The sequence below is a fragment of the Girardinichthys multiradiatus genome, chromosome 21 (assembly GCF_021462225.1).
Source record: "Girardinichthys multiradiatus isolate DD_20200921_A chromosome 21, DD_fGirMul_XY1, whole genome shotgun sequence".
NCBI classification, from domain to species: domain Eukaryota; kingdom Metazoa; phylum Chordata; class Actinopteri; order Cyprinodontiformes; family Goodeidae; genus Girardinichthys; species Girardinichthys multiradiatus.
The window spans coordinates 28,998,704-29,014,502 of record NC_061813.1 but is presented as its reverse complement, the minus strand read 5'-3'; the positions used below and the strand labels follow the sequence as shown (position 1 = coordinate 29,014,502).

The 15,799-nt window shown below is 38.9% G+C and overlaps 1 protein-coding gene across 2 annotated transcripts in view; it reads left to right on the top strand.

Annotated features, from left to right (window-relative positions):
- Positions 1-943: 943 nt before the first annotated feature.
- The window catches only part of LOC124857676 (tyrosine-protein kinase yes-like), a 36,154-nt gene continuing 21,298 nt past the window's right edge, over positions 944-15,799 (top strand). Inside the window, exons 1-2 of one of the 2 annotated variants that reach the window (XM_047349047.1) lie at positions 944-1,447; positions 13,500-13,631. The gene's annotated coding sequence lies outside the window, so the exon portion shown is untranslated. The remainder of the gene's footprint in view (positions 1,448-13,499; positions 13,632-15,799) is intronic. The other variant, XM_047349048.1, reaches the window with a different exon arrangement.

The following is a 15,799-nucleotide window of genomic DNA, read 5'->3' as shown; positions in this document are numbered from 1 at the left end:
TTTTTAATTCATAAACTGTAAAGTTAAAAAAATGTATTGGTTCAAGGGACCAATCAGTTACAGTTTCTGTACCAGCATATATAATCATAAGAAACTGATTTATTATTATGTCTTCAGTACAGGGGCCAGGACCAGTTCTACAGGGGCGCTGGCCCCTGTAGGCCTCTCTCTAGAACCATCCATGCTCAGAAGAGTTTGGAATTTGGCATTCTATGGAAAATAGTCAAGTTATGGGAATCACCTTGATTTTATGAATTTTTTAAGACAATGTTAGACAGCCCTTGATTCTTTCTGATTGGCAAAGACTTTGACTTGGAACTCTCTCATTGATGCAATTTTTTCCCAGTCTGTTTTTTTATGAAATCAGGAACACGGATCTTAATGGAAGCAAGTCAAATGTGGAGTTATGACATTTCTGGGACATATCACCACTCTTCCATGTTTCTTTATATGTGATTAATGGCTTTTAATGTGGTTTCTGCAGTCCCCAAGTCTAAGATGACTGATTATGATTATATTGATTTTGTTTCTTATCTATTCTGGAATTTCTTCACATCAGGACATGATGTTTTGAGAAGTTTTAGCCTACTTCATGTTGCTACACAGATTCGCAGCACTGTACAAATATACTTTAAGATAAACTTTTTTTACATATACAAGGCGTAAAAACATGCCTATTGCACATTGCATGCTTTAAAGAATCTGCAAACTGGTTCAAAATAACGGAACTGTTCCTTAACGGACCATTAGTTCACCGAATCTTACTTTTGGACCTGCAGTAGACCCATAAAACCAGCAGAGAGCGCCATAGAACTATTTGTGCATGGGAACGGTACCATTGAATACTCCGTTTTTGCACAATAAATATTATTTAAGGGCCGGTTTGCTTATTTCCACATCTCTTTTCTCATCTGCTATTTATTATTTTTTCCCAACGTAATGGTTTTCACCGTTTATCTCTGCGTGATTTTTTTCACGCCCCGGCTGCTCTCAGACCAGCTGCTCTAGACGGCTCTGTATGTCTGCGTCTCCAGCTGCGTGGCTCCAGTCCCGCAGGCTGGGTCGGCCATGTTGTGTGGGGGTTGATGGAAGTTTGGTAGTAGGAAGTGGAGAGGAGGCTGCTTCTCTCCGGGATACTCCAGGATCCCACTTTTCCTCCTTCCTCTTTGTTTTCCATCACCAGGCATGCATCTGCAGGATTTTCCCCTCAATGATTTCTCCACATGAAAGAAAATGACAGCCTCATCCAGCGCTTCCTTCAGCCTTCAGGACTGCAACACTTGATTTAACTTGAAACCAAACCGCTGGATGGATGAACTGAGGATGAAGACAGATCGGTACCGGCTGGAATAACTCGGATTTACTTTGTCCCTAACTGATTCAAGGGGAAAGTGAGGGAAATAGGGGGGGGGTGGGAATCACACTGAAAGGACGCAAATCTGAGAAGGTAAATGCAAAAACAAAGATATTTATTTATTTGTTTCTTTGTCAGAGCAGGATGGTTAGACAAGATGGGCCAGCTGCTCCGCTTGCTGACCTGTCATCAACAAAGGACTGCACGCATTGCCAACACTGAGTGCTAATCAAATGCGACTGTTTTTATGCAGCCATTTATTATATATAAGAAAAGACATCATGTGCATGAAATCACAGAGGGAACAAAAACCACACCAAATCCCTCTAGACAATTTACAGTAGGACACTGTAGTGATTTAATCTGGAAAATTGCATATAATTATAGCTTTAATTCAACAAAGACAAACCTTGACATGTGGTTAGAGAGAGTAGATGTAAAACAAAAATTTTTTATACTATATTACAATGTATTTTGTAATAAATACTTGATTTTTTAAGGTTTTTTTTAAAGTGCCTTCTCATTTTGTTAAACACTGCTAAATACATAACCTACTCTGTCATGCTGATTCAGACCTCTGGAACATTTACAATATTTTTTTAAACAGCTGGAGTTTCGTTATGGCTGTTATTAGCACAATGTCAATAGAGTTTCTCGAGGTTAAAACTGTTTTCCTAAAGTGATTCAGTAACATGTCACATCCTGAACAGCTCTTTGCTCAACTCTACCTGAATCATCTGCTTTAAAACCCCTTATAAGGTAGGTTGGACCTGGAGAATGAGGAGTTCCACTATTTCTAAAGCGGCTGTCAACTTGTTTCTTATCTTGCCACGCATACTATTTACCAGAAGTATTCGTCTGTGTACTTTTACATGTACATGTACTTTGATGACATCCTATTCTTAATTTCTAACATCCAATTTGTTGATGGTCCCACCGCTGCCAGCAATGCCAATTTTAACAATTCTTTAAACATCTTCCACAAGGATTATGAGTGAGATAGTTAGATGAGAAAACCAGAGTTGCAGCCTCTGCTCTAATTTATCCCAAAGGTGTTTAAGAAGGTTAAGGTCAGGACTGTACAGGCCAGCCAAGTTCATCCACACCAAATGTTTTACACTTGCATCCATGGAGGTGATTGGATCACCTGAGTACATTGATTTGGTGATGGGACCCAATACCTTTAGCAGTATAGTGTATGTTGGTGTGTCTAAAATGGGCTTAAACCTGAAGACATGAAGTGCATTTTGTATGCTATCACAAATATGAAGTGATGTTTGTCACCTTGCCATTGGGACAGTTTCTTTAGCTAGGACCTCACCAGTGGTAGATCAAAAAATGCTCACATAGTGTATGAGGGCCCCCAAGTGGTCAAATCAATTATTAGCTGACATAGTCAGAAAAGAAGACCAACTCCCCTGTCATGTCAGCCCCTCCCCAGAATACAGTTACTTATGGGGCTCATCTGAGTAGGAATTTGGCCTAAAAATCAACCCCATAGTTTGTCCACAGGTTGCAAAATGACCCAATGTCTATTGCCTATGCCAAAGTTTAACTTTGAATAAAATGGGGGACCCATATGGGCCCTAGATATGTTGCACAAGTTAAACAAATGTTCTTAATATTCATCTGAGAACCAGTTTAGACCTTCAGGGGTTGTGTGAATTCAACCCATAGGGTAAGAAACCTATTCTAAGCCCATGTACACATGTTGACCGGGTCCAGATAGTTGGCATGCAGAGGTCAGTGACACTTCGTCAGTGCACAGAGCTTTATCTCTATATCTGTGTTTGTATAGTTTAGCAAGTAAATAAGTAATGTTTATATCTAGGGATGCAAAATATATCGACATTAACATTGGTAACAGCCCCTGCTAGTCATTTTTTAACATCTCGCTATCGATATGTTACCGATATATTCCTGATAGTTAAACTGTGCCGATATTAATAACCATTGTATATTTACATCTTGTTTCCATTTGTATATGTTTTTCGGGATGGGAAGGATGTGGGCCATGTGGCATTTGTATGTGCATTTGACTGTGATCGAGCGCAGGATTGTTGGGTTTTTACTGAAGCAGAGAATCAATGTCAGCAGTGTGGATGTTTTTTCACAGTGTCGACAGGGAAGAAAAAAATATATAATGCAAACACTACTGGTCAAAAGTTTTAGATATACCTTCTCATTTAATGGGTCTCTTTATTATTATGACTATTTACTCTATACATGACTATTTAACACACATGGAATTATGTAGTAAACAAAAAGTGTGAAATCACTCTGAACGTTTTTATTTTTTAGATTCTTTAAAACACCCACCCTCTGCTTTGATTACTGCTTTGAATCTTTAGCATTCTCTCGATTAGCGTTATTAGGTGGTCACCTGAAATTATTATTATTATTTTTTGTAAAAAGAACTTCCCAGAGGTTAATTGAAAGATGGCCAAAGGTTAATATTTCAGTCATCACCACAAAGGACAGCTACTTTAAGGAATCTAAAATATAAAACATAATTAAGGTTCTTTTACAAATTTCCGTTTGCTACATAATTCCATATGTGTTCATTCACAGTTTTGATGCCTTCAGTGAGAATCTATGTACAATGTAAACAGTCATAAACATAAAATAAACCATTAAAGGAAAAAGGCGTTGTAAATCTTTTGACCAGTAGTGTACAAATTTTTGTAATGTTGCATCCCTCTTAATATCAGTTCATTTGTAGGTCATCATAATAGTGGTTCACATATTAGGTATAATTAGATCTGCAGGAAGACATGAGACCATGGCATATGACGTGTACTTTGAGGTTGACACCCTGGTTTATCTACATTTGAGACTTTTATTTTATACTAATAAAGAAGCATTGCTTGAGTTGCCCTTTTCTGATTTCTGGTCAGGCTGGCAGACGGCAATGAGTTACAAATGTACTGCATACGGGATTTTACTCTTACTCATTGTACTTATCATTTTCCACTTACCCGAGAACGGTGGTGGGGGCATCAGTCTCAGCAGAGACGCCCGGACTTCCCTCTCCCCAGACACCACCTCCAGCTCTTCTGGGGGGAGCCCAAGGTGTTCCAATGCCAGACGATATGCATAGTGTATCCAGCATGTCCTGGGCCTTCCCCCAGTGGGACGTGCCTGAAACACCCCTCGAGAGAGACATCAAGGAGGCATTCGAAACAAATGCCTGACTCTTCACAATGTGGAGGAGCAGCGGCTCTACTCCCAGCCCCTCCTGGATGGCCAATCTCCTCACCCTATCTCTAAGGAAGTGCCCGACCACCCTGCGGGGGAAGCACATTTCTGCAGCTTATATTCAGAATCTTATTATTTCGGTCATAACCTAAAATTCATGACCATAGGTGAGGGTAGGAACGTAGACCGACTGGTAAATTGAGAGCTTTGCCTTTCAGCTCAGCTCTCTCTTCACCACTACAGACCAGCACAATGTCCGCATTACTGGGGCAGCTGCACCAATCTGTCTGTCGATCTCTCGCTCCATTCTACCCTCACACGTGAACAACAGCCCACAGCTACGGGAGGCTGCGTCAACAATAGAGGTAGTGAACATTGCCCACTCGGACTCAATGGCTCCAGGTCCCACGAGGAGTAACCCAGCCACCAGACGCTCGCCAATAAGTCCCGACCCAATGCCTGGCTCCAGGGTGGGGCCCCGACTCCGCCGTACTGGCCGTTTTTTCCTTCGTCATGAAGGGTTCTGAATTTCTTTTTGTCCGGCCCGTCGCCCAGAGCCTTTTTGCAATGGGAGACCCTACCAGCATCATTCAGCCCCAGACAACATAGCCTCTGGGGTCTGGGGCGCTTAAACCTCCACCACATTAAGGTGGTGGTTCAAGGAGCTGGATTTAATTGAGGGGGAAATTAATTTTTCAGATTTGTATTTGTGAGAAAATTTTGAATATCTATGTATCATTTTCTCTCTGCTTCACAACTATGCATTACTTTGTGACTGTTGTATGAGAAAATGACAAAATGTTTCATTGTTATGAATATGTGTACATCATCCGCTCTTCTCATGCTAATTTACCCTCTTTTAGAAATAAAACTGTTGCAACTTTTAAACTTTTGCATAAAGACATTTGATTGAAATAAGGTTCATAACAAGAGAAACAGTATGTTTTTATGTTAAAATACACGGATATATTATTTTTATAATTATGGGTAAGACCAGACTTTGCTGTGGCATGTGAGAAATTAGGACCACACCTTTATATTAGCAGCCAGATACAGTTGAGGGTATGTGGATTAAGCCCTCTAGTTTGACTTAAGCTGATGTAGAAGAACTCATATTGCTCCCAAACATGTTACCTTTAAAATGCAGTTGTATTCTTCAATATGTGTTGCCAGCAAAGAGTCTATTATGTCAGTTGTGTCGTCCATTTATCAAATGACTGGAGATTCCAAATATAGCCCATTTACGCATTTAGGTATTCCCATGAGATTTGTTATTCTGGAAAATATGTTTGTCTGTCCTTGACAGGCTAGCGACTAAAGTGAGCTTTACATCAGGGTCTTTGTTGAGGTTTTGTCTTTTATATACTATGTTCTGTGGTATTGTTGATGATCCCAGGTTACAAGAAGAAGGATTGATAGTTCCTGAATCTGTCTAATCTGATTTGAACACCAGGGTAATCTTAAACCAGAACTCCCTAATTAGCCTAAGTCTCAAAATAAACCAGTTAGTGATGGTTTTCTCATGGCTCTGAAGGTTTTTTTTGTCTGTGGTGTGTTAGCCATTAAAATTAATGTGGTGCTCGTGGCAGCCAGCATCTGCTGCAGATCTGAACTTCAGCAAGGCTCCACACACCACCTTCCTGTCTGCAGTCACAGATGGGCTTGCTTTCAGTCAGACCGCTGGCTGATGGATGGAGGAATTCAAGCATCATGCTTCCCTTAAGCTTGGCTGCTGGGCTGTCATCCAGCCAAATGTCTTGTGATCTAAACCATAGAGGAGAGGAGTCTGTATGAAAGACTGGTTATATTTTAGTATTTGATTTCAGGTCATTAATAATTTACAGTATGCATGCATCCCTACCGCATCTGTTTACTACTACTTGTATTTTCAGTCTCTCTAAAAGCATTCAGTAAGAGTCAGTTTTCACCTACAGATGATATAATTGTTAGCTAACAATAACAGTCCAGAACATGATCTATTAAAAGATTTTTCTTTTTTTATTACTGTATCAGCTACATAAATTTGCTCAAAAAGTAAGGAAATTAGTGTTTGGTCTACAATTTCTTTGTTGTAATAATGTTTCTTGGCAACAAATCTTAACGTTGATGAAAAGTATATTCATTTCCTTTAAATGCATCCTTGAAAAATATGACCATGTAGTGCCATGGTGTGGGGATGCATCTCCCTCACTGATAAAAACAAGACATGTCAAAATTCGATACAGTCTAAATGCAGAGAGATACTAAAATGCAACCAAATGGCAATCCAATATCTCTAACTTTTTGCTTTAAGTTTTCAATGCTGTCCCTCAAAAAGTGGGGTTTATCAGAGACTACATCCAGAAATTGGGAGTGGAGGGGAGGAAATGGTCTGCTTGAATTCCTGACCCAACCCCCATCACACCCCTACAGCAGGGTTGATCAAAGTTGGTCCTCAAGGGCCTGTGTCCTTCATGTTTTAGATGTTTCCCTGCTTCAGCACACCTGATTGCCATTGAGGGCTGATTACCAGGCTTTTGCTGAACTGCAGTCAGTTGTGTTAAAGGTGTGTTAAAGCAAACAAACATCTAAAACATGCAGAAAACTGGCCCTTGACACCGACTTTGAACATCCTGCCCAACAGGATCAGCTTGGGAGTACTGTTTGTGCCACAGTGACCAACACGGCCATATTGGCTGAATTGGAACCAATGCTGGTGGATCAATGAGTTGCCATCCCACAACAGTGTGTGACCAAATTAAAGACCAGCAAGGGGAGGAGGTGCCTAGCTGTTATGATTGTATATGATTCTCCTACACCCTATAGAGGCTCCTCTTTGTTAAGTTAAAAATTGATTAAATTGCCAATATGTCTTGTTTTTTCTTACTTTAAATATAAAATCCAATCCACAACACCAAACAATAGCAGAATAAGCTGTGTGACATGGTTGGAGAGGATTTGCTAAGTTTCTCACAGGTGCAGCTCACATACTCATACCTGCTGCTCAACCCTCACTACTAATATTGTTTTTTTCCTTTGCTCTCTATGATTTTTTTACATGTGCCGTAAGATAAAGGGGGTGCCACTCCCATGAGCTATGAAGAGGAAAATTGAGGCCACAGTCAATACACTGGCTCACCAGAATAGGACAATAACAGCTTGGAAAAATGTCACCTGTCACAGTGGGTTTGGATTCTAGCTGTGACATTCAGGTGGTACGGTCAAAATGTGACATAAAATGAAATTATGGCTCCACCCTGCCTTCTAAAAGCGGTTCTGGGGGTGGTAGTGTGTTGGTGTGGAGGCTTTGTTCTTGGCACAGGTTCTGGATGACCCTATTGTGTCAGTATGGGGCAAAATCTCTGACGAATGTTTCCAACACCCTGTTTAATCTGTGCCATGAAGAATTAAGAAACCTCTGAAGGCGTACTGGTGTCCAACCAAAAACTAGCAGGATGTACCCAATAAAGTGGCATGCTACATTATTTTACATTTATATAATTGCTAGCCCCGTTGATGTCCTTTTTTGGATTCAGAGATGTAAGTGTAGGTAACGGTCTTCCACCTTGGTCTTTCTGCAAACTTTGTAACTACCTGAGATGTGATCTTAGACTTTTTGCCAGAAAAAAGCAGAACTGTTTCCTGTCTTATCAGCATTTTGTAAATCCTGGCTTGACTGCTCATGGTGTGGTTGGAATAGAGGAAGAAAACCACAGGATGGTCTTCGATATGCAAAGAATGATTTCCCACCTTTAAAGCCCAGCGAGACATTGAGTGTTTTTTTTTTTGCGGCAGCTGGCTGTGAATCTTCACGGTGGGATGTTTTTGGTTAAGTGTGCACAACCCAGAGTCTCTATGAAATCTCTCCAATGCTGTTGCTGCACATTGACCAGAGTGTGACTTATGAGGGCCAGTATTAGTAAATCAAACTCCCAGAGAGAGCATTCCTCTGACATCATTGAAAGCACCAAAGACAAAAGGTTAAGGGTCAGAACCTTTTGGACATGCAACATCCTCTGTGAATGTTGGATAATTATGGAAAGATTTAGCCTTTACAAACATCTGGAGCTGAATCAGGATGTTCGCAAATAGATTGAGTTTTTTGTTTATTCTACGTTTCCTGGAAAACATTACAATGAAAACAATTATTACTCAACAATGAACCAGCTTTGAAAGAATGTGAATGCTTTCTTGTAGAGGCAGATTTCAGCAAGTCTCTGCTTTTCTAAGGGTCCTTGAGCAACAGACTAAACCCCTGTAATTCCTTCAGGCAGTCCGACGTTGCTGGAATAGGTATTAAACAAAATTATTGCCCAATCTGCTATAGTTCTAACTGGACAGACGAATGAGGAGGAGGAGGAAAATTAGCAATAGATGGAAAGGTATTGCTGTTTATTTTGCAAATATAGTTTTACTGTTTTTGTAGATTAGATATAAATGAGAGAATACAAGCAGCATTGACTGAGTGTATTATCCTATCTGTGTTTATATTTATACAGCCTTTGGCTGCAGAGTAGGAGATCTTTGCCAGTAGGAGAAGGTTTTAAAAAGTCTGTGCCTGATAGTTTTACTTTGATTCAGGCTGATTTAAATGTCAAACTCACTTATTTTTGATTTGCAAACTATGTAAAGCAGAGGGAGCACAAGGATCCTCAGTTTATACACGTGCATGCTTGTCATTAAAACTTTTTTGTTTGAACTGTTTTCCTTCCTCTGTCATTATTTTGGCTCCAACTGGGGAGACTTGGTTGTCTTCTTGTGTTTGCATGCAGTCTGCAATTGTAGGTCATTCTATCATCCTGGATGCAGCAGGATGTTGTCCGTAATTACAATAAGATGCTATAATTAGCAGCAAGTTGGACTTGCTAACTAACCAGTGGCTGAACTGTTCAGAAATTATCTCATTTTCAACTGAAAACACTTTTTTTATTTTTTAGATCTACGACAGCAAGATCTGGTTGCATAAACTTTGTGAGCAAGACTGAGATATGATTCTAGACTGCATCTCTTTGTTTAATGACTGAGTTGCATTACTTTACATTTCATTGATTACCATTACAAAGACAAGATGACAATGACAGAATTACATTACTTTAGACATACAGTCGCAAAAAATACTAATAACTCTGGCAATAGTATGAGTTGTTATTTATTTATTTATTTATTTATCACTTAGTTATTATTTATTGATGATGATATTGATTGATGATAATGATTATTATTAAAATTACTAATAGTATTGTTATAGTAGTTGTAGTGTTGGTAATTGTAGTAACAATAATATTTATTCATTTATCTATTATTCTGATCTTAATTAATAGTAATGATTGTTTTTATTTTATTTATTTAAATAGTCTAAATTTCATTGAGAAATTAATTCTCATTTTCAATAGAGACATTTATTTATTCATTTATTTAATTCATTATTCTATATTTTATTTCTGTTGATGATGATGATTATCATTATTATTTATTTATCCAGTTATTTGCTTATCTACATTTTTATAAATATGTCCATACTCTGTTAACATTATTATAATTTTTATCATTATTACTATTATTATTATTATACTGTAAATACTACTACTACTAATACTTTTACTACTCTTGCCACCACTACTACTATAGCTATTACTAATAATAATAATAAAATATAATAGTATCAGTTGTGGCAGTGGTAGTAGCAATAGTATTAGTTTAGTATTTTCCTATTTACTTATTTGTTTGTTTGAAATCTTCAATATTTCTATTAAGTAATATGTTTTGAATGTCCCATGATGCATTCTTCTACTTTACACTTTCCGGCTGTGACACTACACTCCGCAATTCTTGAATATGTTGACAACCCCCACAGTGTCGTTACATAACAGCTGTCTGATTTATCTGACTATTAGGAAGTTGACTGCCTTTAGCTCTGGGTAAAGTCAGGCTTCTGTGTGACCTTACAGCCGGGGTGAGCTTGAGACCTCCTTCCACTGGCCAAAATGACAATATACCAACATGAACCCTGGTGGCCACTCTTACTTTGTTTTCTGTTATTATCCTCTTTGAGTAAATCCTTCACCCTTGTAATCCTCCTAGTAGTTCCAGCTGGTAGAGCTGGCAGTGTGTGTGCCTGGCTGTCCTCCTTTCACTCAGCCAGCCTGCTGTCCTGCTTTGCTTTCTCTTCCTGCTCTACACATTGAAAGGTCAAAAACCATTTTATTTGTGCCTACACAAACAATAGGAGGAGTGTTTATTTGAGTTTGCTGTGCTGAGCTTATCACTAGGGATGGCATTGTGTTATGGTAGTGTACATTCTTCTGTCTATCAAGGAAAGTATTATTTGTTAAGTCGCTGCTCTGTAATGCACTTTCAGTTCAGATTTAATTTAAAAATGTAATTTATCTTAAATGTAATTGGTTAGAGTTCATTTAAAGAGGAAACAGGTGGGCAAAATATCAAAATAGACTGGTTGCACTGTAATATTTGCCATGCATTCAGACTCTAATAATCAGGCTCTAATTTGGTAGCATTTTTTAATAAGAATACTACCAAAATTAGCTTAGAGGGTAAAGCTAATGGAGGGTGATGGAAGCATTGTGATGGCAGAAAAAGAAGCATGAGTAAAATGAGAGTTAACCACACTTTCAACACTCTCCAGCTCATTTGGAGATCCTATGGTGTTCCCAAACAGAACTGGACATATTGTCCCTCAAACTAACAGTGTGGTTTCCTAAAGGTGGGATGTGCTTACAAAACACGCAGTGGGAGGCACACAAATGGCTAGTCCCTACTCAGTGTTCTTTGGCTCAGCTCTACTCGCTTTTTAGGCTTTTCCATTAGTAACGGAAACCAGGCTTTTAGTAGCTGGTTAGTTGTGGTTCCAACCATGCAGAGTCGTAGTAAAATGCAACGACAGAAAACTGTTGGTCATTGATTGCATAGGGGGAGGAGTCACTTGTCCCAGCCTACATATATAATAACAAATCAACCGAGTGTGATTGACACTGCTAAGATATTTCTCCTGGCTCTGGTTAGTTGGTTCTGACCGAGAGCGGTGAATTTCTGCAAATGGCAGTAGGACCACTGGGAAGAGGCAGAGGAGCTTGATCATCTCCCCATATTCTACTGTCAGCACATACTGACAATTTTAACAAATATGTAACAGATACTCTTTAACAAAGGCTACCTACTGCAGCTTTAAGTCCAGATTTTAACTAGGCCACTCCAGAACTTTCATTTTGTTTTTGTTAATCCATTCAGAAGGAGATCTGCTGGTGTTCTTAAGCTCGTTGTTCAAACTGATGTACAGACATCTGCTTTAATGATTTTTTGCCGGAGAGCAAAAGTGATTGTTTCATCAATGCTGGCAAGATTAATGGGAATATGTTAAAATAAATGATGACTCGACATACATATGATGGCCGATTCCGATGTTCATGCCGAAATATCGTGCATCCCTAATAATTTTAGAAGGCAGGTCAATCCTGGGAAGGTTAATCTCCGTACCATATTTTTACATTGTGGATAATGACTCTTACTGTGGTTCACTGAAGTCCCAAAGCAGTAGAACTGTAACCCTTTCCAGACTGATAAATGTCCGTGACTTTGTTTATTATCTGTTCTTGAATTTTTTTCAAGTTGGCGTCATGATACATTTTTTATTTTTTGTCTACTTCATGTTGTCTGACAGGTTCTATTTAAGAACCCGCCTTTCTGTTGTAACTGAGTCAGGTTTGGAGGCGGCCTTGCTCGCACACACCTTTTCAGCTGGACTTGCAGGTGTCATTGGGACTGAGATTAGAACTTTGTGATGGTGACTCCAAAACATTGACTTCGTTGTCCTTAAACCAATTGGTAACTAATTTACTTAGGCTCATTGTATATTTGGAAGACCTATTTGTGTGCAAGCTTTAAGTTCCCAACCGATGCCCTGGAATATTGCTTCAGTGTGTCCACATAATGTTCTTTTCTCATGATGCTATCTGTATTGTGAACTGCAAAAATCCACCCTGGAGCAAAACACACACAGCACGATACTCCCACCCCCATACTTGATAGCTGAGATGGTCTTCTGAGATGGCTTGCTGGCTTTCTCCTTTTCCCCCCAAATGTACAGATGTTTATGGCGAAAATGATTTATTTTTAGTTTTAATCAAACCAAAGAGCTTGTTTTCAAATAGAAAGGTCTTTGTCCCTGAGTGCATTTGCAAACTGTAATCTGTCTTCTTTTATGTTGCTTTTGGAGTAATGGCTTCTTACTTGCTTGGAAGTTGCCTTCCAGCTCAGAGAAATTGTTTAGGGTGTTGTAATGTTAGTGGATGTAAAATTTGAAGAAAGTATTTGAAATGAATTCTCGTAGTCATTATTGCTGCTCTAAGCAGATAAAAAAAAGTTTGGTGTTCCTATTGTCCAAAACAGAAAAAGTTTTGTCTGACATAACGTTAGACAGTTTAAAAAAGGTTATGTATCTTATACAGTGGCAGTAAATATCTGATTTCAGTTACACAAACAACCTCTATTTATACTTTTTAATGCAATTAATAATTTTTTTGGTTACTTTGCATCTCTCTTCTAATAGTCTGTGCATTCTCTTATTAACAGTCTCTGTCTGTAAGTTAAGAGTTACATGTTTCTGTTTTTAATGGTTTTATCAACAGGGGTATTTTCTATATCCTTCACCTTTTTAGTCTTCCCCATTACTGCTGTTTTTGCAAATGTGGTTTAAGCAGACGGATAAGAGGAAGCAACCTAAAAAGGACTGGAATAATACACATTATCAATCAGTTTTTACTACCACCACTGCTGTTTAGTATAGCCACAAACGATTGATTTGACCTGTTATAATACAAGTGAAATAAGAAATGGATCATATGTCCATTTTCAACCTCGCCAGCTTTACATTTCCGAAACTTTTTTGCTTATTGTAGACATGAAATTAAGTAAATCTAAGTATTTGTGTGTTTTTACAACCCCACCACTGTAGATGACAGGATGAAGCCTGTCTCTGCTTTCCATGAAAGATCTTTCATCCTGATGCCGAAGAAGCGTCTGGCTCAGAAACAGAAAGTCTCTTTCTCTGTGCCAACATTCTCACCATGTTGGCTCTACATCTAAGGTCAGACATTACATTTATTGCCATACTAACTTAAAGCCCTTTGTAAGAAATCTGAATCAGAAATCTGTTAATTAGAAATCTTTCTAGTGCCTGATTACTTCTAAAACTGGTTTCTTAAAAGACTTACTTAAAAGACTTACTTGGCAGATGATTTGAAGAACTCAGTGGACTCTTGATTATGCACCTCCCTCTAGGATAAGACATAATATACCCTTCCAACATCAAGGCCACTGCTGCAGAATGTGAGAACCAGGAGAATCTATTTAACTAATAATACATGATGTTGACTCACTAATAAAGCACCCTGATGTCTTTGTCATTTCTGCTTCACAAGTGTACCATGATGCTAGTCAATAGCACTTTTTGTTTGGTTTATTCTTATGAACACATTCTTCTGCTGCTTGTACTTCTATTGGTAACTTAATAAAACAAGTGTAATTTACTTGATAACATGAGGGTATCGTGGGGCTGGTTATAAATTCATCTTTCTGGATTTCTGTCCTGACATTCGCTGGCAATCTGTAACAGTAGTGTTTGATTTAAGAAGGATACTCCGCAATATGACTTTTACTTTTTAGAATCACTTGTCAAAATCATGGTGCTGAGTTCTGAAGAAATGACATATTTGTTTTTTTGTAGATTCAAAATAACATATATTAGTTATGAAGAACTTAAAATAGTTATCTGGATATAATCATGGAAGGATAAACCATTATATTATGCAATTAAATCCCTAAGAGGGACTACTTGATTATGGAAAAAAATATTACAATTATCATCATAATTACAGTCGTCAGTGTCGATTGAGTGAGACTTGTAGGAAATGTTTCTTCCAGCTTCAAGCATCTAGAGCCTGCCATGTTTCCCATTCCTCTTTACAAAACACCTCAAGCTCTGGCAGATTGGATGGAAAGCATCTGTCATCATCCATTTTCAGGTTTTGGCATAGATTCTCAATTAGATGATGGTCAGAACTTTGACTAGGCCATGCCTTGACATTAATACGTTTTTACCTGTAGCTTTGGCTGTGTTTCGAAGGTGAATCTCAGTGTTGCATCCTTTGTGGCCTATAATAGGTTAACCTCCAGGATTCTTCTTTATTTAGCTCTATCCATCTGCCTATCAATTCTGACCAGCTTCCCTATCCCTGCTAAAGAGCATCCCTAAAGAATGATGCTGCCACAACCATGTTCCACCAAGGATATGGTATGTTTTGTGATATCTGTGATATCCACTGTTAGATGGCCAAGAAGTTCAGTCTCATTGGAGCAGAAGGCCTTCTTGAACATATTTGCTGTATCCTCAACATGGTTTGTGGCAAAATGCAGATATTACTTTCCAGGGCTTTGTTTAAACAACAGTTTTCTTCTTGGTTTGAGATTACTGTACCACTTTTGCCTTGCAGCAAGAAGGTCCTGGGTTCAACTCCAGGAAAGGGGGTCTTTCTGCATGGAGTGTGCGTGTTCGCCTCATGCATGCGTGGATTCTCTCCGGGTACTCTGGCTTCCTCCCACAGTCTGAAAACATGACTGTTAGGTTGATTGGTTTCTCTAAATTGCCCTTAGGTGTGAATGAGTGTGTGCATGGTTGTTTGCCCTGTGTGTGTCTGTGTTGTCCTGCAATGGACTGGCGACCTGTGTACCCCGCCACCTGCCCATAGACTGCTGGAAATAGGCAGCAGCTTCCCCGTGACCCACTATGGAAGAAGCAATATAGAAAATGACTGATTGACCTAATCTTATATTAAATATCTCCAGAACTTTCTCCCTGGTCTGTCTGCTGTGTCCCTTTGTCGTCATGATTCAGTTTGTTCTCCAATTACAAACCAGTGGCCTTCACGCAACTGTATACTAAGACTAAGTTACACAAATACATATTTACTCTTTACTAATTTAGGGACTTCTGAATGCAATTAATTACTGCAAGGTGTGCAGTGGCAATTGCTCTAAGACTGCAAGGGAAGCTCAGCTTACCCTAAAATGTCAAAAATTAAGTGATCAAATATATACTGTTGTGTGCACATGTCATTGACAATATGCGCTACAACGCGCTCAACTCTTGTTCAGAATCAGCTTCTTATCACTGGTAACGACCCGGCTTTCTTTTCATTCATTCCGGCAGCTTCACAGTGCTTTAAACAGTGAGTTCAATAGCAAAGCAAAAATGCT